Here is a 23,858-nt window from a genome sequence, read left to right as displayed (position 1 = left end):
CCAATTTTAGGACACAGGGTCTGACACACTAAGTGTTCTGAAGGAAAAACTAGACAAAATATTAAATATCAAGCATGTTTTGCCAAATTTGCGACATATAATTGCTAAATCTGTAGTGTAAAACACAGACTCTGTCCTTGATCTCCACTCTCAATCAAGCTTCTTTATTGTCAAAGCCAATCACGTAAGTGGCTTTTTCCCCACTCCCTTTTTTCTTCACAATTCAAATGTTTTTCCAAAACTCATACCTGAGTTTTTCATCTTACCCATTAATGCTTCACTACTTAGTCTTGTAAGGTGTTTCTTGCCTCATTGTATTCCCTTCTGGGAAGTATCAGAATAATGTAAGACAGAAGTAGAATATGTACACAAAGGAGGGTAATTGTGGTGGTAATCATTAACGATGCTATTATAACAATTGTGTAAATGCAAAGAGGTCAGAAGTAGCAAAGTTAATCTAGATTGAGTTAGAGTTCACTGAACACCCAGTAATCAATTTGACAATGATTCTATTAGAATGAAAAGTTTTGAAAAATATTGAATAAATAAAAATACAAAACCTGGCATGGAAAGAAGCCATATGAATGCTAAAGAGTGAAGAATTCAAAATTATTTCACCAACAACTGGTAATTGGTCTCTTTGAAAAAGAGGTCAGTTGGCTGAAATGTGAGGGTTTTTTTGGTATGTTCATTGGCTGGATAAATGTCTTTTTGAAAAGTGCCTGTTTATATACTTTGCCAACTTGTTGATGGGGTTGTCTGTTTCTTTCTTATAAATTTGTTTCAGTTCTTTGTAGATACTGGATATTATTAGCCCTTTGTCAAATGGGTAGATTGCAAAAATTTTCTCATTCTGTTGGTTGCCTGTTCACTCTAATGATCTTTTGCTGTGCAAAAGCTCTTTAGTTTAATTAGATCCCATTTGTCTATTTTGGCTTTTGTTGCCATTAGTTTTGGTATGTTAGTCATGAAGTCCTTGCCCATGCCTATGTCCTGAATGATATTGCCAAGGTTTTGTACTAGAGTTCTTATGATTATATGCCTTACATTTAAATATTTAACCCATCTGGAGTTAATTTTTGTATAGGATATAAGGAACGGATCCAGTTTCAGCTTTCTGCATATGGCTGGCCAGTTTTCCCAACACTATTTATTAAATAGGGAATCCTTTTCTATTGCTTCTTTTTGTCAGGCTTGATCAAGTGATTGTCGATGTGTGGCGTTATTTCTGAGGACTCTGTTCTGTCCCATTGGTCTATGTATCTGTTTAGGTACCAGCACCATGCTGTTTTGGTTATTGTTACTTTGCTGAAGTTGCTTATCAGCTTAAGGAGATTTGGGACTGAGACAATGGGGTTTTTAAAATATACAATAATGTCATCTACAGACAGAGGCAATTTGGCTTTCTATTTTTCTAGTTGAATACACTTCTTTCTCTTGCCTGATTGCCCTGGCCAAAACTTTCAATACTATGTTGAATAGGAGTGGTGAGAGAGGGCACTCTCGTCTTGTGCCAGATTTCAAAGGGAATGCTTCCAGTTTTTGCCCATTCAGTATGATATTGGCTGTGGGTTTGTCATAAACAGCTCTTATTATTTTGAAATATGTTCCATAAATACCTAGTTTATTGAGAGATTTTAGCAAAAGGGGCTGTTGAATTTTGTAGAAGGACTTTTCTGCATCTATTGAGATAATTATGTAGTATTTGTCATTGGTTTTGTCTATGTGATGGGTTATGTTTATTGATTTATTTATGTTGAACCAGCCTTACATCCCTGGGATGAAGGTGACTTGATCGTGATGGATAAGCTTTTTGATGTGCTGTTGGATTTGATTTGCTAGTGTCTCTGCCAGGTTTTGGTATCAGTATGATGCTGGCCACATAAAAAGAGTATTGCCTCTTTTTATATTGTTTTGAGTAGTTTCAGAAGGAATGGTATCAGCTTTTTCATGAATTCAGCTATGAAGCCGTCTGGTCCTGGACTTCTTTTGGTTGGTAGGCTATTAATTGCTGCCTCAATTTCAGACCTTATTATTGGTATATTCAGGGATTCAACTTCTTCCTGGTTTGGTCTTGGGAGCATGTAAGTGTCCAGGAATTTATCCATTTCTTCTAGATTTTCCAGTTTGTTTGCATAGTGGTGTTTATCAGTATTCTCTGATGGTAGTTTGTATTTCTGTGGGATTGGTGGTGATATCCCCTTTATCATTTTTTATTGCATCTATTTGATTCTTCTCTCTTTTCTTCTTTATTAGATAGATAGACCACTAGCCAGACTATCTAGTTTGTTGATCTTTTCAAAAAAACAGATCCTGGATTCATTGATTTTTTTGAAGGGTTTTTTATGTCTCTATCTATCTCCTTTGGTTCTGCTCTGATCTTAGTTATATCTTGTCTTCTGCTAGCTTTTGAATTTGTCTGTTCTTGCTCCTCTAGTTCTTTTAATTCTGACATTAGGGTGTCCATTTTAGATCTTTCTTTCTCTTGTGGGCATTTATTGCTATAAATTTCCCTCTACACACTGCTTTAAATGTGTCCCAGAGATTCTGGTATGTTGTGTCTTCATTCTCATTGGTTTCAAAACATCTTTATTTCTACTTCATTTCATTATTTAACCTGTAGTCATTCAGGAACAGGTTGTTCAGTTTCCATGTAATAGTGTGGTTTTGAGTAAGTTTCTTAGTCCTGAGTTCTAATTTGATTGCACTGTGGTCTGAGAGAATGTTATAATTTACATTCTTTTGCATTTGCCGAGGAGTGTTTTACCTCTAATTATGTGGCTGATTTTAGAATAAGTTTGATGTGGTGCTGAGAAGAATGTATATTCTGTGGATTTGGGGTGGAGAGTTCTGTAGATGTCTATTAGGTCCATTTGGTCCAGATCTGAGTTCAAGTCCTGGATATCCTTGTTAATTTTCCATCTGGTTGATCTGTCTAATATTGACAATGGGGTGTTAAAGTCTCCCACTATTATTGGTGGGAGTCTCATTCTCTTTGTAGGTCATTAAGAACTCATTTTATGTATCTGGGTGCTCCTGTATTGTGTGCATATATATTTAGGATAGTTAGTTCTTCTTGTTGCATCGATTCCTTTACCATTATATAATGCCCTTCTTTGTCTCCGTTGCTCTTTGTTGGTTTAAAGTCTGTTTTATCAGAGACTAGGTTTGCAACCCCTGCTTTTTTTGCTTTCCATTTGCTTGTTAAGTCTTCCTACATCCCTTTATTTTGAGTCTATGTTTGTCTTCGCACGTGAGATGGGTCTCCTGAATACAGCACACTGATAGGTGTTGACTCTTCCTCCAATTTGCCAGTCTGTATCTTTTAATTAGGGCATTTATCTCATTTACATTTAAGGTTAATATTGTTATGTGTGAATTTGATCCTGCCATTATGATGCTAGCTGGTTATTTATTTTACCCATTAATTGATGCAGTTTCTTCATAGTATTGATGGTCTTTACAATTTGGTATGTTTTGGCAGTGGCTGGTACTGGTTGTTCCTTTACATGTATGTTTTGTGTGTCCTTCAGGAGGTCTTGTAAGGCAGGGCTGGTGGTGACGAAATCTCTCAGCAGTTGCTTGTCTGTAAAGGATTTTATTTCTCCTTCACTTATGAAGCTTAGTTTGCCTTGATATGAGATTGTGGGTTGAAAATTCGTTAAGAATGTTGAATATTGGCCCACACTCTCTTCTGGCTTGTAGGGTTTCTGCAGAGAGAACCACTTTGAGTCTGATGGGCTTCTTTTGTGGATAACCCAACCTTTCTCTCTGGCCGTCCTTAGCATTTTTTTCTTCAATTGTTGTGAATCTGATGATTATGTGTCTTGGGGTTGTTCTTTTTGAGTATTATCTTTGTGGTGTTGTCTGTATTTTCTAAATTTGAATGTTGGCCTGCCTTGCTAGGTTGGGGAAATTCTCCTGGATAATATCCTGAAGAGTGTTTTTCAACTTGGTTTCACTTTTCCCATCACTTTCAGGTAAGCTGATCAAATGTAGATTCTTTTCATGTAATCCCATATTTCTTGGAGCCTTTATGCATTTCTTTTCACTGTTTTTTCTCTATTCTTGTCTTCTTGCTTTATTTCATCGAGTGGATCTTCAATTTCTGATATACTTTCTTCCACTTGATTGATTTGGCTATTGAAACTTGTGTGTGCTTCACAAAGTTCTCATGCTGTGTTTTTCAGCTTCATGTTGTTTGTGTTCTTCTCTAAACTGGATATTCTAGATAGCATTTTGTCTAAACTTTTTTCAAGGTTCTTAGCTTCCTTGTATTGGGTTACAACATGTTTCTTTAGTTTGGAGAAGTTTGTTATTGCCCATGTTCTGAAGCCTGCTTCTATCAATGCATCAAACACATTCTCCATCCAGTTTTGTTCCCCTGATACCGAGGAGTTGTGATCCCTTGGAGTGAAAAAGGCGTTTGGTTTTTGGAATTTTCAGCCTTTTTGCACTGGTTTCTTCCCATCTTCATGGATTTATCTACCTTTGGTCTTTGAAATCAGTGACCTGTGAATGGGTTCTTTGAGTTGATGTCCTTTCTGTTGATGTTCAAACTATTTCTTTCTATTTGTTAGTTTTCCTTCTGTCAGGCACCTCTGCTGCAGGTCTGCTGCAGTTTGCTGGAGATTCACTCCAAACCCTACTTGTCTGGGAGTCACTAAAAGGGGGTGCAGAACAGCAAAGATTGCTGCCTTTCTTCTTCTGGTAGCTTCATCCCAGAAGGGCACCTGCCAGATGCCAGCCAGAACTCTCCTCTATGAGGTGTCTGTCAATCCCTACTGGGAGGTGTCTCCTGCATGGGGGTCAGGAAGCTACTTGAGGAGGCAGTCTGAGCCTTATCAGAGATTGAACACTGTGCTGGGACATCTGCTGCTCTCTTCAGAGCTGCCAGGGAGGGATGTTTAATTCTCCCGAAGCTGTTCCCACAACCTCCCCTTTTGCCAGGTGCTCTGTGCCAGGTAGGAGGGGGCTTATTTATAAGTCACTGATGGGCTGCTACCTTTCTTCAGAGATGCCCTGCCATATGAGGAGGGAGCCTAGTGACACAGTCTGCCTGCAGCACCCTTGCTGTGCTGCCATGGGCTCTGCCCAGTTTGAAATTCCTGGCAACTTCATTCACACGGTGAAGTTAAAGCTTTCTACTTGAGCCTCAGCAATGACAGATGCTCTTCCCTCCACCAAGCTTGAATGTCCTAGGTCTAGCTCAGACTGCTGTGCTGGCTGCCAGAATTTTAAGCCAGTGGATCTTAGCTTGCTGGTCTTCATGGAGTTGGGACCCACTGAGCCAGATAACGTGGCTCCCTGGCTCGGGAGTGAATGGTTCTATCTCATTTATGTTCCAGGCATCATTGGGGTATGAAAAAAATACTGCTGACGCTGGCTTGTTGTCTTCCCAAATGGCCACCCTGTTTAGTGCTGGAAACCCAGGGCCCTGGTATTGTAGGTACTGTAGGGAATCTCCTGGTTTGTGGGTTGTGAAGACTGTGGGAAAAGCACGGTATCTGGGCCAGAGTGCAGGGGACAGTCCCTAATGGCTTCCCTTGGCTAGGAGAGGGAACGGAGTTCCCCTAGCACCTTGAGCTTTCTGGGTGAGGCGATGCCCCACCCTGCTTCAGCTTACCCTCCTTACCCACTGTCTAACCAGTCCCAATGAGATGACCACGTACCTCAGAAATGTGGAGATCACCTGCCTTTTGCATTGATCTCACTGGTATCTGCACAATGGTGCTGTTCCTATTCAGACATGTTGCCAGCAATCCTCCACCCTTTTATTCTTTTGGAATTTCCCTTCTCTTCACCTTGAGACTTAATATTTCAGATTTAGAAGTATTTACAAAAAAACAAAGTTAACATTTGGTAAAGCATGATCTCAATACTAAAACAGAAAAAAAATGTATAAGACAAGACCATTATATTAACAAAGTATCAATGAAGATTTCTGTCATGTAAAATTAAAAAAAATTATTTTGTTATAACCAGTTCAAAAGATGCCATTATTTCAACCATCTGTTGTGCTGTAAATATGTCCTTGTTTTATAGCAGTAACCACTAAATTAGCATTGAGTAAAATGAGCACCTTGTGATATCTAGCGATACCATTGTATTACATAATATATGCAAAGTTTTAAAAATGCACTGTAAGTGTGTTTTCCTCCCCCTTCCCTTTTCCTCTATCACCATACCAAGGAATCCAAAGAGATTCCCTAGGCCAGAATACTCCCTCAGTGTGTACAGTTATTATCGCTATTAAACAGCGAGATAACTGAAGTCCTGGACAATTAAGTGAGACATAATGTCAAGTAACCTGTGCCTTTTAGTTCGGGTTTTCTACTGTAATACTTTATATCATGACCTCATTTAACAAAAACATATCTACTTAACGACACACTAAATTAACCAATATTCTCCACTGTCTCTGTAAAGCAAGCCACTGCTCAGGGAATACGCAAGATAAAATGTTAGCAGGCTACTTTGTTGTTGTCCCACTCATCTATGGAGATGAAAGTTTAACAGGAGTAGTTTGTATTTGTTGTTATAATATCAGTTCATAGTATTTTCACATATTCTGATAATTGCATAATTTAACCAATATTTTAGAAGCAATTAAAACTAGAGAGAAAAGGTGGAAAACTTTGGAATGCTTTGGTATGATTTCATAAAGGTGACACATGATTTTTTAAAACTTTCTAGTTAACTGTAGGGGAAGCAGTGTTAAAACCTTGAAAGTAAGTAATCTGAAAAAAAAATCTACAAATGTAACTAAAATCCAGGTTATCTCCTAAGTATCTGAGTTATTTTTCTAATTAGAAAATTGATCACTGCTGGCAAGATGGCTGAATAGGAAGAGCTCCAGTGTGCAACTCCCAGCAAGAGCGATGCAGAAGGTGGGTGATCTCTGCATTTCCAGCTGAGGTACCTGGTTCTTCTCGTTGGGACTGGTTAGGCAGCGGGTACAACACAAGCAGGGAAAGTTGAAGCAGGGTGGGGCATCGCCTCACCCAGGAAGCACAAAGCGTTGGGGAACTCCCTCTCCTAGCCAAGAGAAGCCATTAGGGACTTCTCCCAGCACTCTGGCCCAGATACTGTGCTTTTCCCATGGTCTTCACAACCTGCAGACCAGGAGATTCTCTCCGGTGCCCACAACACCAGAGCCCCAGGTTTCCAGCGTAAAACTGGGCAGCCATTTGGGAAGACACTGAGCTAGCTGCAGCTTTTTTTTTTTTTTTTTCCATACTGTTGCAGAGTATTCAGGAGACAACAGAGACCTATGGGTGAAACAGAAGGATTTTATTAAAGTGGCCACCAGCTCAGCAGATTAGCATCCCAAGGAGAAGGAAAATGGGGCACTATTTTTACACCCAGGATGATGTAGCAGCTAACAGGATTATAGAAGCGAGAACAAAGAACAGTTAATTAATTTGTAATGTGTTTGTGATGTACATTACATTTGAAAAATAGCATTTTGAGAAATGCATTGTACATTCTCTGGGTGTTATCTTGCCCTGCGACCTTGCAGCTGGTCACCAAGAAATACAGGAGTCTTCAGATGCCTGGGGACTTTGCTGAGAATGTTGGGAGAACAGATAAGGTAGGTTCTATGGGGAGTTAATTTTAAGCAGAGCTGGGGCTTAGATTTTATATTAAACAGTACACAACATAGCAAAAGGTACTTAATTATATAGCAACTAGAAATTTTAAGGTTTCGTTTTTACTATTATTGCTATTATTTAATTTCCTTCTTCAATACCCCTGTGGTGCGTGGAAAGCCAGCAAGTCAGAATCACTTACTGCTCTGAAAAAGGGGACTGAAGCCAGGGAGCTAAGTGATCTGGCTCGGCAGGTCCCACCCCCACAAAGACCAGCAAGCTAAGATCCACTGGCTAGAAATGCTTGTAGCCAGCACAGCAGTCTGAGCTTGATCTGGGATGTTTGAGCTTGGTGAGGGGAGGGGCATCAGCCATTCCTGAGACACGGGTAGGCAGTTTTAACCTTGCCTGTGTATTTACACAGTGACTGGGTGGAGCACACAGCAGCTCAGCAAGGCCTCTGAAGGCAGACTGTGTCACTAGACTCCCCCCTCACTTGGCAGGGTGTCTCTGAAAAAGGCAGCAACCCATCAAGTACTTATAAAGCCCCCATGTTCCTGGCACAGAGCACCTGGGAAAAGGGGAAGTTGTTGGTACAGCTTCAGCAGACTTAAACTTCCCTGCCTGGCAGCTCTGAAGAGAGCAGCTGATCTCCCAGAACAGCGTTCAGGCTCTGATAAGGGTCAGACTGCCTCCTGAAGTGGCTCCCTGACCCCTGTGTATCCTGACTGGGAGACACTTCCCAGAAGAGGCTGAGAGACACCTTGAGAGAGGAGCTGTGGCTAGCATCTGGCAGGTATCCTTTTGGGACGAATCTACCAGAGGAATAAATAGGCAGCAATCCTTGCTGTTCTGCAGTTGATTCCTAGGCAAGCAGTGTCTGGAGTGGACCTCCAGCAGACCTGCAGCAGAGGTGCCTGTTAGAAGGAAACCTAACACATAGAAAGAAAAAGTTTCAACATCAACAGAAAGGATATCCACTCAGACCCCATTCAAAGGTCACCAACTTCAAAGATCAAGGGTAGATAAATCTATAAAGGTGGGAAGAAACCAGCACAAAGAGTCTGGAAATTCAAAAAACCAGAATTCCCTTCTCCAAGGGATTATAATTCACCAGCAAGGGAACAAAACTGGATGGGGAATAAGTTTGATGAATTAAAAGCAGGCTTCAGAAGGTGGGTAAAAACAAACTTCTCTGGACTAAAGGAGCATGTTCTAACCCAATGCAAGGAAGTCAAGAACCTTGAAAAAGGGTTATATGAAATGCTAACTAGAATAATCAGTGTAGAAAAGAGCATAAATGACCTGATGGAGCTGAAAAACACAGCGCAAGAACTTCATGAAGCACACACAAATTTCAATAGCCAAATTGATCAAGTGGGAAAAAGGATATCAGAGATTGAAGATCAACTCAATGGAATAAAGTGAGAAGATTAGATTAGGGGAAAAAGAGTGAAAATAAATAAATTAAGCCTCCAATAAATATGGGATAATGTGAAAAAGCAAATCTATGTTTGATTGGTGTGCCTGAAAGTGATGGGGAGAATGAAACCAAGTTGGAAAACACTGTTTGGGATATTATCCAGGAGAACTTCCCCAACCTAGGAAGGTAGGCCAATATTCAAATTCAGGACATACAGAGACCACCACAAAGATAATCCTCTAGAAAAACAACCCCAAGCCGCATCATCAAAAGCACAGCATTGAAATGAAGGAAAAAATGCTAAGAGCAGCCAGAGAGAAAGGTTGGGTTAGCCAGAAAGGGATGCCCATTAGACACACAGTGGATCTTTTGACAGAAACCTTAGAAGCCAGAAAAGAGTGTGGGCCAACTTTCAACATCCATAAAGAAAAAAAATTTCAACCTGGAATTTCATATCCAGCCAAACTGAGCTTCATAAGTGAAGGAGAAGTAAAATCCTTTACAGACAAGCAACTGCTGAGAGTCCTGTGATGTGAACCATCTATGGGTCTCCCAACTGTGGATACCAGTGCCTGTTATGGTGGAAGTGGTAGAGGGTGCAATGGACTCTGAGTGCCCTTAGCTTTGGTGGTTTAATGCTCTACACTTGTGCTTGTTGGCCTCATGGCAGGAGGTGGTACTTTCTAAAAGCATCAGCTATAGTAAGGTGGAGAGGGACTGGTTGTGGGCAGGGCCCTAGAACTCCCAAAATTATATGCCCTTTGTCTTTGGCTGCCACAGTGGACAGAGAAGAACCATCAGGTGGGGGCAGGGCTAGGCGTGTCAGAGCTCAGACTTTCCTTGAACAGATCTTGCTGCAGATGCTATGGGGAATGGGGTAAGAATTCCCAAGTCACAGGAGTTGTATAAGGAGGAGGATTATGGCTGCCTCTGCTCAGTCATGCAGGTTTTCAAGTAAATTAGAGAAAGTTGGCAATCACAGACCTCAGCCAGCTCTCATGCAAACTGAAGGGACGGGCTTAACCTCACCATGTCCTACTACCCCCAACAGCTCTGAGTCTGTTTTCAAGTGGGGGGCAAGAGAGGCTTGAAAACTTGCCTGCCTTAAAAGACCTCCTGAAGGAAGCACTAAACATGGAAAGAAACAACCAGTACCATTCACTGAAAAAACATACCAAATTGTAAAGACAATCAACAATATGAAGAAACTGCATGAACTAATGGGCAAAACAACCAGCTAGGATCAAATTCACACATAACAATATTAACCTTAAATGTAAATGGGCTAAATGCCCCAATTAAAAGACAGACACTGGCAATTTGGATAAAGAGTCAAGATCCATTGGTGTGCTGTATTCAGCAGCCGAATCTTACTTGTAAAGACACACATAGGCTCAAAGGGATAGAGGAAGATTTAGAAAGCAAATAGAGGGCAAAAATAAATAAAAAGCAGGGATCACAATCCTAATCTTTGATAAAACAGACTTTATACCACCAAACATTTAAAAAGATGAAGAGCATTACGTAATGGTAAAGGGATCGATGCAACAAGAAGAGCTAACTATCCTAAATATATATGCACACAATACAGGAGCACCCAGATACATAAAGCAAGTTCTTAGACACATACAAAGAGAATGAGACTCCCAGTGGGAGTCTTTAACATTGCACTATCAATATTAGACAGATTAACGAGACAGACAATTAACAAGGATATCCAGGACTTTAACTCTGATCTGGACCAAACAGATGTAATAGACATCTACAGAACTCTCCACCCAAAATCCACAGAATATGCATTCTTCTCAGCACCACATCGAACTTATTCTAAAATCAACCACATAATTAGAAGTAAAACACTCCTCAGCAAATATAAAAGAATGGAAATCATAACAAACAGTTTCAGAACACAGTGCAATCAAATGAGAGCTCAGGATTAAGAAACTCACACAAAACTGCACAACTACATGGAAACTGAACAACTTGCTCCTGAATGACTACTGGATAAAGAATGAATTGAAGGCAGAAATGAAGATGATATTATTTGAAACCAATGAGAATGAAGACACAATGTACCAGAATCTCTGGGACACATTTAAAGCGGTGTGTAGAGGGAAATTCATAGCACTAAATGCCCACAAGAGAAATGAGCAAAGATTGAAAATTCACACCCTAACATCACAATTAAAAGAACTAGAGGAGCAAGAACAGACAAATTCAAAAGCTAGAAGATGAGAAATAACTACAAACAGAACTGAAGGAGATAGAGACACAAAAAACCCTTCAAAAAATCAATGAATGCAGGAGCTAGTGTTTTGAAAAGATCAACAAAACAGACTGCTAGCCAGACTAATAAAGAAGAAAAGAGAGAAGAATGAAATAGATACAATAAAAAATGATAAAGGGGATATCACCACCATTTCCACAGAAATACAGCATACCATCAGAGAATACCATAAACACCTCTATGCAAATAAACTGGAAAATCTAGAAGAAATGGATAAATTCCTGGACACCTATAGCTTCCCAAGACTAAACCAGGAAGAAGTTGAATTCTTGAATAGGCCAATAACAAGGTCTGAAATTGAGGCAGCAATTAATAGCCTACCAACCAAAAAAAGTCCAGGACTAGACAGGCTCACAGCCAGATTCTACCAGAGGTACAAAGAGAAGCTGATACCATTCCTTCTGAAACTATTTCGAACAACAAAAAAAGAGGCAATACTCCCTAACTCATTTTATTAGGCTAACATCATCCTGATATCAAAGCCTGGCAGAGACACAACTAAAAAAGAAAATATCAGGCCAATATCCATGATGAACATTGATTCAAAAATCCTCAATAAAATACTGGCAAGCCAAATCCAACAGCACATCAAAAAGCTTATCCATCACAAACAAGTCGGTTCTTTCATGGGATGCAAGGCTGGTTCAACATACACAAATCTATAAATGTAATCTATCACATAAACAGAATCAAACACAAAAAACACATGATCATCTCAATAGATGCAGAGAAAGCCTTTGACAAAATTCAACAGTCTTTTATGCTAAAAACTCTCAATAAACTAGAAACTGATGGAATGTATCTCAAAATAAGAGCTATTTACGACAAACCCACAGCCAATATCATACTGAATGGTCAAAAACTGGAAGCATTCCCTTTGAAAACTGGCACTAGACAAGGGTGCCTTCTCTCACCATTCCTATTTAACATTGTATTGGAAGTTTTAGCCAGAGCAATCAGGCAAGAAAAAGAAATAAAGGGTATTCAATTAGGAAAAGAGGAAGTCAAATAGTCTCTACAGATGACATGATTATATATAGAAGACGTCATTGTCTCAGCCCCAAATCTCCTTAAGCTGATAAGCAACTTTAGCAAAGTCTCAACATACAAAATCAATGTGCAAAAATCACAAGCATTCCTATACACCAATAACAGACTTAAAGAGAGCCAAATCTTGAGTGAACTCCCATTCACAGTTGCTACAAAGAGAATAAAATACCTAACAAGGGATGGGAAGGACCTCTTCAAGGAGAACTATAAACCATTGCACAAGGAAGTAAGAGAGGACACAAACAGAAGGAAAAACATTCCATGCTCATGGTTAGGAAGAATCAATATCATGAAAATGGCCATACTGCCCAAAGTAATTTATAGATTCAATGTTATCCCCATCAAGCTACCATTGACCTTCTTCAAAGAATTGGAAAAAAACACCTCAAATTTCATATGGAACCAAAAAAAGCCACATAGCCAAGACAATCTTAAAGAAAAAAAAAAAAAGCTGGAGGCATCAGGCTACCTGACTTCAAACCATACTACAAGGCTCCAGTAAGCAAAACAGCATGGTACTAGTACAAAACAGATATAGACCAACAGAACAGAACAGAGGCCTCAGAAGTAATGCCATACATCTACAACCATCTGATCTTTGACAAACCTGACACAAATAAGCAATGGGGAAAGGATTCTCTATTTAATAAATGGTGTTGGGAAAACTGGCTAGCTATATGCAGAAAGCTGAAACTGGATCCCTTCCTTACACCTTACACAAAAATTAACTCCAGATGGATTAAAGATTTAAACGTAAGTCCTAATACCATAAAAAATGTAGAAGAAAACGTTCGCAACATCATTCAGGACGTGTATGGGCAAGGACTTCATGACTAAAACACCAAAAGCAATGGCAACAAAAGCCAAAATAGACAAATGGAATCTACTTAAACTAAAGAGCTGCTGCACAGTAAAAGAAGCTATCATTAGAGGGAACTGGCAAGCAACAGAATGAGAGAAAATTTTTCAATCTACCCATCTGACAGCGGGCTAATATCCAGAATCTACAAGGGTATGAAACAAATTTACAAGAAAAAAACAACCCCATCAAAAAGTGGGCAAAGGATATGAACAGATACTTCTCAAAAAATATACAGCTAACAAACATGAAAAGAAACTCATCGTTACTGGCCATTACAGAAATGCAAACCAAAACCACATTGAAATACCATCTCACGCTAGTTAGAATGGCAATCATTAAAAAATCAGGAGACGACAGATGTTGGAGAGGATGTGGAGAAATAGGAACACTTCTACACTGTTAGTGGGAGTGTAAATTAGTTCAACCATTATGGAAGTCAGTCTAGTGATTCCTCAAAGATCTAGAACTATAAATATCATTTGACCCAGCAATTCCATTACTGTGGGTATATACACAAAAGATTATAAATCATTCTTCTATAAAGACATGCACACATATGTTTATTGTGGCACTGTTCACAATAGCAAAGACTTGGAACCAAGCCAAATGCCCATCAATTGCCCAGGTCGGTTAGTAGAGGCTGGGAAGGGTGGTTGGGAACTGAGTGGGGAGGTGAGGTTGGTTAATAGATACAAAAAAAAAAAATAGAAAGAATGGATAATATCTACTATTTAATGGCACAATAGGGTGATTATAGTCAATAACTTAATTGTACATTTAAAAATAACCTATGCAACAATCCTGCATGTTCTTTACATGTACCTCAGAACCTAAAATGCAATATATATATATATATATATATATATATATATATAAAATATATATATATATTTTATATGTATATAAAATATATATATATTTTATATATATAATATATATATATAAAATATATATATAAAACAAAGAGTATAATTGGATTGTTTGTAACTTGAAGGATAAATTCATGAGAGGATGGATAACCCATTCTCCATGGTGTGATTATCTTGCATTGCATACTTGCATCAAAGTATCTCATGCACTCCATAAATGTATACATCTGTTATATACCCACAAAAATCAGAAAGTAAAAAAGGAAAAAGAAAAGTACTTATCTCATTACCACCCAAAGGAACCATCTCTAAATGCCATATTATTTGGGATTAGGGTTTCAACATATGAATTTGGAGAGGCACTAACATTCAGTTTTCCAAGTTATATTTCTATTAGCTCTGTGTCAAATAGAGTTGTCATTACTCCATCTCTTTATGAACACTTTAGTGTTTTCCAAATGTTTAACTTTTACATGTTTTGTGAATGTTTAGATCTGTTCTGATATATTGAGACTATCCAACTAACATAACACTGATTTTGTACTATCACCTTATCTCTGTTTACTAAAGAGAGCCACTATTGTAGCCTTGTTCTAATTGTACAGGCCTTCCTACTATTTAAAGAATGTCAGCTAGTGACTTTGTAAGGAAATATTAAATTATTTTGATGCTTGTTAATTTGAATATTCCCAGCTTGAGAAACTATTGCCAGAAGATGGCATAAATGTACTACATTGGAAAGTGAATAAATATTTAGATACATTCCTGGTTAACTAGTACAGAGAGTGCTTTGTAATATACAATCCAGTTTCAATTTTTCTACTCCACTTATATTTTGAAAAACTTTTGCACTCTAGAAACTAGATTTTTGTAGATCTCAAGCATGTTCATCTACATTAAAGCCAAAAAATACAAGAATTTTTAAGAGGCAAAGATTTAACTAAGTCTAGAGCTGAGAATCTGCAAATAATAAAATCCTTATTTTCAAAATGAAATACCTATTTTTTTCTTTCTGCTTTAAAATAAATTTTGGTAAATGTTATTAACATTTATTGAGTGAGTAATGGCACTGCCTTTCCATAGTAATTTATTATAAGTACTTTATCATGTTCAAGAGACGTGTAAGTCTATGTAATGCCATTTATAAATGTCTTATAACAGGTTGACAGGATTATTTAGTACCTGCTTAAAACATGAAAAAGATAAAAACAAACCTCCTAATAATTGAATCAAATAAATCTGTGTTCTCATTAATCAAGTTTCTTAAATCTTTTCTAAAATGTTACCTGAAATTAAAATGCAACTGCCATTTCTTATTTAGTTTTGACCCCAAATAGGAATAGAACAAAACTGACTGTAGCTCTCAATCTGGAGTACTAATCATGAAATTGAATTGTTAGGTGCTGTGGTGGCAGTTTCCCAAGAATAACCTGTCATCAAAGCCTAGAAAATACTGTTATTAATTTAGTCAGATTCTGAGTAAGCTTATGACATATGTTTTTTATAACCTTTCAAAGTGACTTACTCATACTAAAACTGTCTTAAAAACGGATGTCATCTATCGTTGGAAAACTGGAAATTTCTATCCATATGTGGCATTTTTGTCCCATCTGAACTTTTAATAAAAATTTGATCTAAATTCTGCCATTGCAGATCCATGGAATATAATAACCACTTCTAGAAGCTGAGATGAGGAGAAATTTTTTTACTGATTTCTCCTGAGGTAAAGTCTCAAGTGACTTATAATAATTATAATAATCTCAATGAGCTCTAACAGTGTTCTTCTTATCCTGACTATTCCATTATATATGCATTATCATTTGTTTATCACCATAGATTCTGTCTCCCAGAGTGGACCATAAGCTCCTTAAAGTAATGTCTTTGATTTCATTTTAGCAGTAATAAATACTACTGCCTTTTGGTGTAAACCCCTGTGTAAATGTTGTAGATGTACTAATCACACAATGACTCAACGTATTCCTTTCCTGAAAATCATTTTCAGATAAATTTATTATAATAGGGGCTTGAAAGATGTTGCAAAGTTCCTTTATATAAATGAGTAAAATACTACTGTGTAGTAAGTAACATTAGTAGTTAGTAGCAACTAACATCAGCAATTATCTCTGCCTTTTTAAAAGCTTTGTTGAAAATGGATTGACTCTAATTGAATAGCAGACACCAGCACAAGTAGATCTTTCTGTGTCAGAATTTAAAATATCAACAGTTACTTTCTAAAGTGAGGTAGAACCTAATACAAAAACACCAACTATCAATCAATGACTTTTCACTAATCCCACATGATGTGGTAAAAATGATGAACAGGGCCATACTTGGAGGAGGAGTAGGGTAGAGGAAATGGCCCAAAGATCAGGTTGGCAGGTGCCAAAGCATTCTAACCATCCAAATTAACAAGACTTTCTTGAATGTCTGCAATGTAAAGTACATCTTGAGAGGTGCCAGATAAAAATAAATATGAGATGTGATGTTACCTGCCCTCAAGAGCTTATCATTAAAATGGAAATAAAACTCTCCTTGGTAAGAACACAACCAAACAGTTTCATGCAGAGACAAAAAGACAACTCTCTTACAATAATTTTAAACAAGTACTATGAAGTATAATGCAAAGTTCTTAAAATGGAATTTCCTGAAAGAAGAAATGAAAATAATTATAACTTATTTACATTTATTAAATTATTAAAGGATAGTAATTAAATTGGAATATTGCCCCATTGCAATAGAGGTTAAAATCTTTGTAATTAATGGATCTTTATAATAAATATGAATGGCTGCTGATAGCATTAAGTGAAAACCACATGGAAAATTTTTTAATGACTAGGTGAAGGTGCCAACACTTAAATGTATTAATTAATCTCAAAACAAAAAGCAACCCCTTGTTAAATGCCTTCAGATATGGTACAGGAAAGAAAATTAAAATCAGCCATATGCATTTTAGCCAAAAATAATATAAAACCTAGTCTCTTAGTATATTATTTTGTGGAAAGCACAGGAGACAAAGAAACATAGGAATGCAATCAGCAAAATCTAATGTATAGAAAATGTTCCATGATAAATGGTCAAGGTTCTTCAATAAATAAACTGAAGAATGAAAGTGAGAGACGGAACCTACAAAAAAATGTTGTAGAGATATTAAATAAAAGAAATCCAACCAAACTGTGGAAATTTGATTAGTGGCTAAATATTTGATGGTATACAGTGATTATTAACATTTGAGATTATAATGATATTGTTGTTATGTTTTAAAAAATGATAGTCTGTGAAAGATACACTCTAAAGTATTCACAGAAGAAATTTTAGATGTCTGGTGTTTGTTTCAAGATGATTACAAAGTTGGAAAAATAGATAAAGCAATGTTGGCCATTTGATGAAGCTGTTTGATGGAAATATGAATGTTCATTATGCTATTATATCTACTCTGCCATATGTTTAAAATGTCTGAAATAAAAGAGGTTAAAAAGTTACTCATATTAATATTCATTTAAAATGCAATTTATTGGGAAGAAAACCCTCTGGCTATATTTCTTTTCTTTTCTTCTCTTTTTTTTTTTTTTTTTTTTTTAAATTCAGTCTCCATAGAGACTGTCAAAAATTGCCATTGCTGACTATATTTCAAGTCATCATGGTGGGGTATAGGGAAAAGTTTTCAATTAGCAATAATTATGCCTCGGATTAAACCTCATTGGCTACAATACTGCCACTGTGCAAGCCTCTGGCTATATTTCTAATTTGAAGGATATCTGCATATATAGCCACAAATCGAATATAAAGATAAGAAAAGTGAAATAGGAAAAGGATGTGATCCTCATTATATCGGAGTATTTCATGGGAGAGAGTTATTTCATATTTTTAACAACTTTAGAAATAATGTATAGTAAAAAAATTGCCGGATTGCTGGCAAGATGGCCGAATAGGAACTATTCCAGTGCGCAGCTTCCATCGAGAGTGATGCAGAGAGCAGGTGATTTTCACATTTCTAACTGAGGTACCTGGTTCATCTCATTGGGACTGGTTAGACCAAGGAGGGTGAGCCAAAGCAGGGTGGGGAATCACCTCACCCAGGAAGCACAAGGGGCCAGGGAACTCCACTACTAGCCAAGGGAAGCAATTAGGGACTTTTCCCAGCACTCTGGCACTCTGGCCCAGATACTTTGCTTTTCCCATGGTCTTCACAACCCACAGACCAGGAGATTCCCTCCAGTGCCTACAAGACCAGCACCCCGAGTTTCTAGCAGAAAACTGGGCAGCCATTTGGGAAGACACTGAGCTAGCCGCAGCAGTTTTTTTTCATACCCCAGTGGTACCTGGAATATGAACAAGACAGAACTGTTCACTCCCCTGATAAACAAGGCAGAAGCCAGGGAGGCAAGTGATCTGGCTTGGTGGGTCCCACCCCTACAAAGATCAGCAAGCTAAGATCCACTGACTTGAAATTCTCGCAAGCAGCACGACAGTCTAAACTTGACCTGGGACGTTTGAGCTTAGTGGAGGGAGGGGTCTTCACCATTGCTGAGGCTTGAGTAGGTGATTTTACCTTCACTGATGTAAACAAAGTCTCTGGGAAGTTTACATAGTGATGGTGTGGTGCCCACAGCAGGTCAGCAGTGCCTCTGTAGACAAACTGTGTCACTAGGCTGCCTTGTCACTGGGCAGGGCATCTCTCAAAAAAGGTAGCAGCCCATAAGGGACTTATAAATAATGCCCCAATCTTCCTGGGACAGAGTACTTGGAAAAAGGGGTGGTTGTGGATACAACTTCAGCAGACTTAAACATCCCTGCCTGAGAGCTCTGAAGAGAGCAGTGGGTCTCCCAGCATGGTGTTTGAGCTCTGATAAGGGACAGACTGCCTCCTCAAGTGGCTCTGTAACCCCCATGTTTCCTGACTGGGACACACCTCCCAGTACAGGCTGACAGAGACCGCTTACAGGAGAGCTCTGGCTGGCATCTGGTGGGTAGCCCTCTGGGATGAAGCTACCAGAGGAATAAACAGGCAGCAATCTTTGCTGTTCTGCAGGTGATTCCCAGGCAAGCACTGTCTGGAGTGGACCTCCAGCAAACTCCAGCAGACCTGCAGCAGAGGCACCTGACTGTTTGGAAGGAAAACTAACAAACAGAAATAAATAGTTTAAACATCAACAAAAAGGACGTCTACTCAGAGACCACATACAGAGGTCACCAACTTCAAAGACCAATGGTAGATAAACCCATGAAGATGGGAAGAAACCAGTGCAAAAAGGCTGAAAATTCAAAAAACAAGAACACCTCTTCTCCTCCAAGGGATTACAACTCCCCACCAGCAAGGGAATAAAACTAGATGGGGAATGAGTTTGATGAATTGACAGAAACAGACTTCAGAAGGTGGATAGTAACAAACTTCTCCAAGCTAAAGGTACATATTCTAACCCAATGCAAGGAAGCTAAGAACCTTGAAAAAGGGTTAGATGAAATGCTAACTAGAATAACCAATGTAGAGAAGAACATAAATGACCTGATGGAGCTGTAAGCACAGCACAAGAACTTTGTGAAGCATACACAAGTTTCAATAGCTGAATCAACCAAGTGGAAGAAAATATATCAGAGACTGAAGATCAACTCAATGAAATAAAGTGAGAAAACAAGATTAAAGAACAAAAAGTGAAAAGAAATGCACAAAGCCTCCAAGAAATAGGATATTATGTGAAAAGGCCAAATTTCTGTTTGATCAGTGTGCCTGAAAGTAATGGGGAGAATGAAACCAATTTGGAAAGCACTCTTCAGGATATTATCCAGGAGAACTTCCCCAACCTAGCAAGGCACGCCAACATTCAAATTCAGGAAATACAGAGAACACCACAAAGATTCTCCTTGAGAAGAGCAACCCCAAGACACGTAATTGTCATATTCAACAGGGTTGAAATGAAGGAAAAAAATGGTAAGGGAAACCAGAGAGAAAGGTTGTGGTACTCACAAAGAAAGCCCCTCAGGCTCACAGCAGATCTCTTGGCAGAAACTCTACAAGACAGAAGAGAGTACAGGCCAATATTCAACATCCTAAAAAAAAAAAAATTTAACCCAGAATTTCATACTCAGCTAACCTATGATTCATCAACAAAAGAGAAATAAATACCTTTACAGACAAGCAACTGCTGAAATATTTTGTCACCACTAGGCCTCCCTTACAAGACCTTCTGAAGAAAGCACTAAACATGGAAAGGAATAACCAGTACCAGCCACTGCAAAAACATACCAAATTGTAAAGACCATCAACACTATGAAGAAACTGCATCAACTAACAGGCAAAACAACCAGCTAGCATGATAATGGCAGGATGAAATTCACACATAACATTAACCCTAAATGTAAATGGGCTAAATTCTCCAACTAAAAACACAGACTGGCAAACTGGATAAAGAGTCAAGACCTATTGGTGTGCTGTATTCAGGAGACCCATCTCGTGCAAAGACACACATAGGCTCAGAATAAAGAGATGGAGGAAGATTTACTAAGCAAATGGAAAGCAAAAAAGCAGAGTTTGCAATTCTAGTCTCTGATAAAACAGGCTTTAAACCAAAAAAGATCAAAAGAGACAAAGAAGGGCATCACACAATGGTAAAGGGAACAATGCAACAAGAAGAACTAACTATCCTAAATATATATGCACACAATACAGGAGCACCCAGATATATAAAGAAAGTTCTTAATGACCTACAAAGAGAATGAGACTCCCACACAATAATAGTGGGAGACTTAACACTGCACTGTCAATATTAGATCAACCAGACGGAAAATTAACAAGGATATCCAGGACTTGAACTCAGATCTGGACCAAATGGACCTAATAGACATCTACAGAACTCTCCACCCCAAATCCACAGAATATACATTCTTCTCAGCACCACATCAAACTTATTCTAAAATCAGCCACATAATTAGAAGTAAAACACTCCTCGACAAATGCAAAAGAACGTAAATCATAACATTCTCTCAGACCACAGTGCAAACAAATGAGAACTCAGGATTAAGAAACTTACTCAAAACTGGACAACTACATGGAAACTGAAAAACCTGCGCCTGAATGACTACTGGATAAAGAATGAAATGAAGCAGGAATAAAGATGTTATTTGAAACCAATGAAAGTGAAGGCACAATGTACCAGAATCTCTGGGACACATTTGAAGCAGTGTGTAGAGGGAAATTGATAGCACTAAATATCCACAGGATAAATTAGGAAAGATAGAAAATTGACAGTCTAATGTCACAATTAAAAAAAACTAGAAGAGCAAGATCAAACAAATTTAAAAGCTAGTAGAAGACAAGAAATAACTAAGATCAGAGCAGAACTGAAGGAGACAAAAAAGCCTTTCAGAAAATCCGTGAATTCAGGAGCTGGTTTATTGAAAAGATCAACAAAATAGATAGACTGCTAACCAGACTAATAAAGAAGAAAAGAAAGAAGAATCAAATAGATGCAATAAAAAATGATAAAGGGGATATCACCACTGACCCCACAGAAATACAAACTACCATCAGAGAATATTATAAACACCTCTATGCAAATAAACTGGAAAATCTAGAAGAAATGGATTAATTCCTGGATACTTACACCCTCCCAAGACTAAACCAGGAAGAAGATGAATTCTTGAATTGAGGCAGCAATTAATAGCCTACCAAACAAAAAAGTCCAGGACCAGATGGATTCACAGCCAAATTCTACCAGAGATACAAAGAGAAGCTGATATCATTCCTTCTGACATTATTCCAAACAATAGAAAAAGAGGACATCTTCCCTAACTCATTTTATGAGACCATCATCATCCTGTTACCAAAACCTGGCAGAGACATAACTAAAAAAGAAAATTTCAGGCCAATGTACATGATGAAAATTGATGCAAATATCCTCAATGAAATATTGGTAAACCAAATCCAACAGCATTTCAAAAAGCTTATGCATCACGATCAAGTCAGCTTCATCTCTGGGATCCAAGGCTGGTTCCACATATGCAAATCAATAAATGTAATCCATCACATAAACAGAACCCAAGACAAAAAACCACGTTTATCCTAATGGATGCAAAGAAGATCTTTGACAAAATTCAACAGCCCTTTATGCTAAAAACTCTCAATAAACTAGGAATAGATGGAACATATCTCAAAATGATGAGACCTATTTATGACAAACCCATAGCCAATGTCATACTGAATGGGCTAAAACTGGAAGCATTCACTTTGAAAACTGGTACAAGACAAGGATGTCCTCTCTCACCACTCCTATTCAACATAGTATTGGAAGTTCTGGCTAGGGCAATCGGCTTGAGAAAGAAATAAAGGGTATTCAATTAGGAAAAGAGAAAGTCATGTTGGCATAACAGATGGCATGATTGTATATTTAGAAGACCCCATCATCTCAGCCCAAAAACTTCTTAAGCCAATAAGCAACTTCAGCAAAGTCTCAGTATATAAAATCAATGCAAAAAAAAATCACAAGCATTCCTATACACCAATAACAGCCAAATCATGAGTGAATTCCCATTCACAATTGCTACAAAGAGAATAAAATACCTAGGAATACAACTAACAAGGGATTTGAAGGACCTCTTCAAGGAGAACTACCAATCACTGTGCAAGGAAATAAGAGAGAACATAAACAGGTGGAAAAACATTCCATGCTCATGGTTAGGAATAATCAATATTGTGAAAATGGCTATACTTCCCAAAGTAATTTATAGATCCAATGCTATCCCCATCAAGCTACCATTGACTTTCTTCACAGAATTGGGAAAAAACACCTCAAATTTCATATGGAACCAAAAAAGAGCCAGCAGAGCCAGGACAATCCAAAACAAAAATAACAAAGCTGGAGGCTTCATGCTACCTGACTTCAAACTATACTACAAAGCTACAGTAATCAAAACAGCATTGTATTGGTACCAAAACAGAGATATAGACCAATGGAACAGAACAGAGGCCTCAGAAGTAATGCCATGCATCTACACCCATCTGGTCTTGGACAAACCTGACACAAACAAGCAATGAGGAAAGGATTCCCTATTTAATAAATGGTGTTGGGTAAACTGGCTAGCCATATTGAGAAAGCTGAAACTGGATGCCTTCCTTACACCTTATACAAAAGTTAACTCCAGATGGATTAAAGATTTAAACATAAGACCTAACACTGTAAAAACCCTAGAAGAAAACCTAGGGAATACCATTCAGAACATAGGCATGGACAAGGACTTCATGACTACAACACCAAAAGCAATGGCAACAAAAGCCAAAATAGACAAATAGGATCTAATTAAACTTAAGAGCTTCTGCCCAGCAAAAGAAACTATCATTAGAGTGAACTGGCAACCAAAAGAATGGGAAAAACATTTTTTGCAAGCTACCCATCTGACAAAGGGCTAATATCCAGAATCTACAAAGAACTGAAACAAATTTACAAGAAAAAAACAACCCCATCAAAAAGTGGGCAAAGGATATGAGCAGACAGTTCTCAAAAGAAGACATTTATGCAGCCAATGAACATATGAAAAAAAGCTCATCATCACTGGTCATCAGAGAAATGCAAATCAAAACTATATTAAGATACCATCTCATGACAGTTAGAATGGTGATCATTAAAAAATCAGGAGACGGAGAGAGATCCAAGATGGCTGATCACTAGCAGCTCGGGATTGCAGCTCCCACTGAAAGAGCAGAGAACGAGAGGACGCCACACTTTCAGATCAATTTTTGTTGCTCACACACCAGGAGATTCCCAGCGGAGGAGCCCCACGTGTC

At 38.2% G+C, this 23,858-nt stretch overlaps 1 protein-coding gene and 1 non-coding gene across 2 annotated transcripts in view; one reads left to right on the top strand and one right to left on the bottom strand.

The window, feature by feature from the left end:
* LOC108297061 (lanC-like protein 3) overlaps positions 1 to 23,858 on the top strand; it is a 107,140-nt gene that overhangs the window by 69,970 nt on the left and 13,312 nt on the right. The window lies entirely within an intron of this gene.
* Positions 17,669 to 17,810, bottom strand: LOC119469685. Its single transcript, XR_005198520.1, has one exon. It is a non-coding gene; the product is annotated as a U4 spliceosomal RNA (small nuclear RNA).

This window comes from Cebus imitator, unplaced genomic scaffold (assembly GCF_001604975.1).
Source record: "Cebus imitator isolate Cc_AM_T3 unplaced genomic scaffold, Cebus_imitator-1.0 Scaffold768, whole genome shotgun sequence".
NCBI lineage: Eukaryota > Metazoa > Chordata > Mammalia > Primates > Cebidae > Cebus > Cebus imitator.
This window is presented reverse-complemented; position numbering and strand designations above follow the sequence as displayed.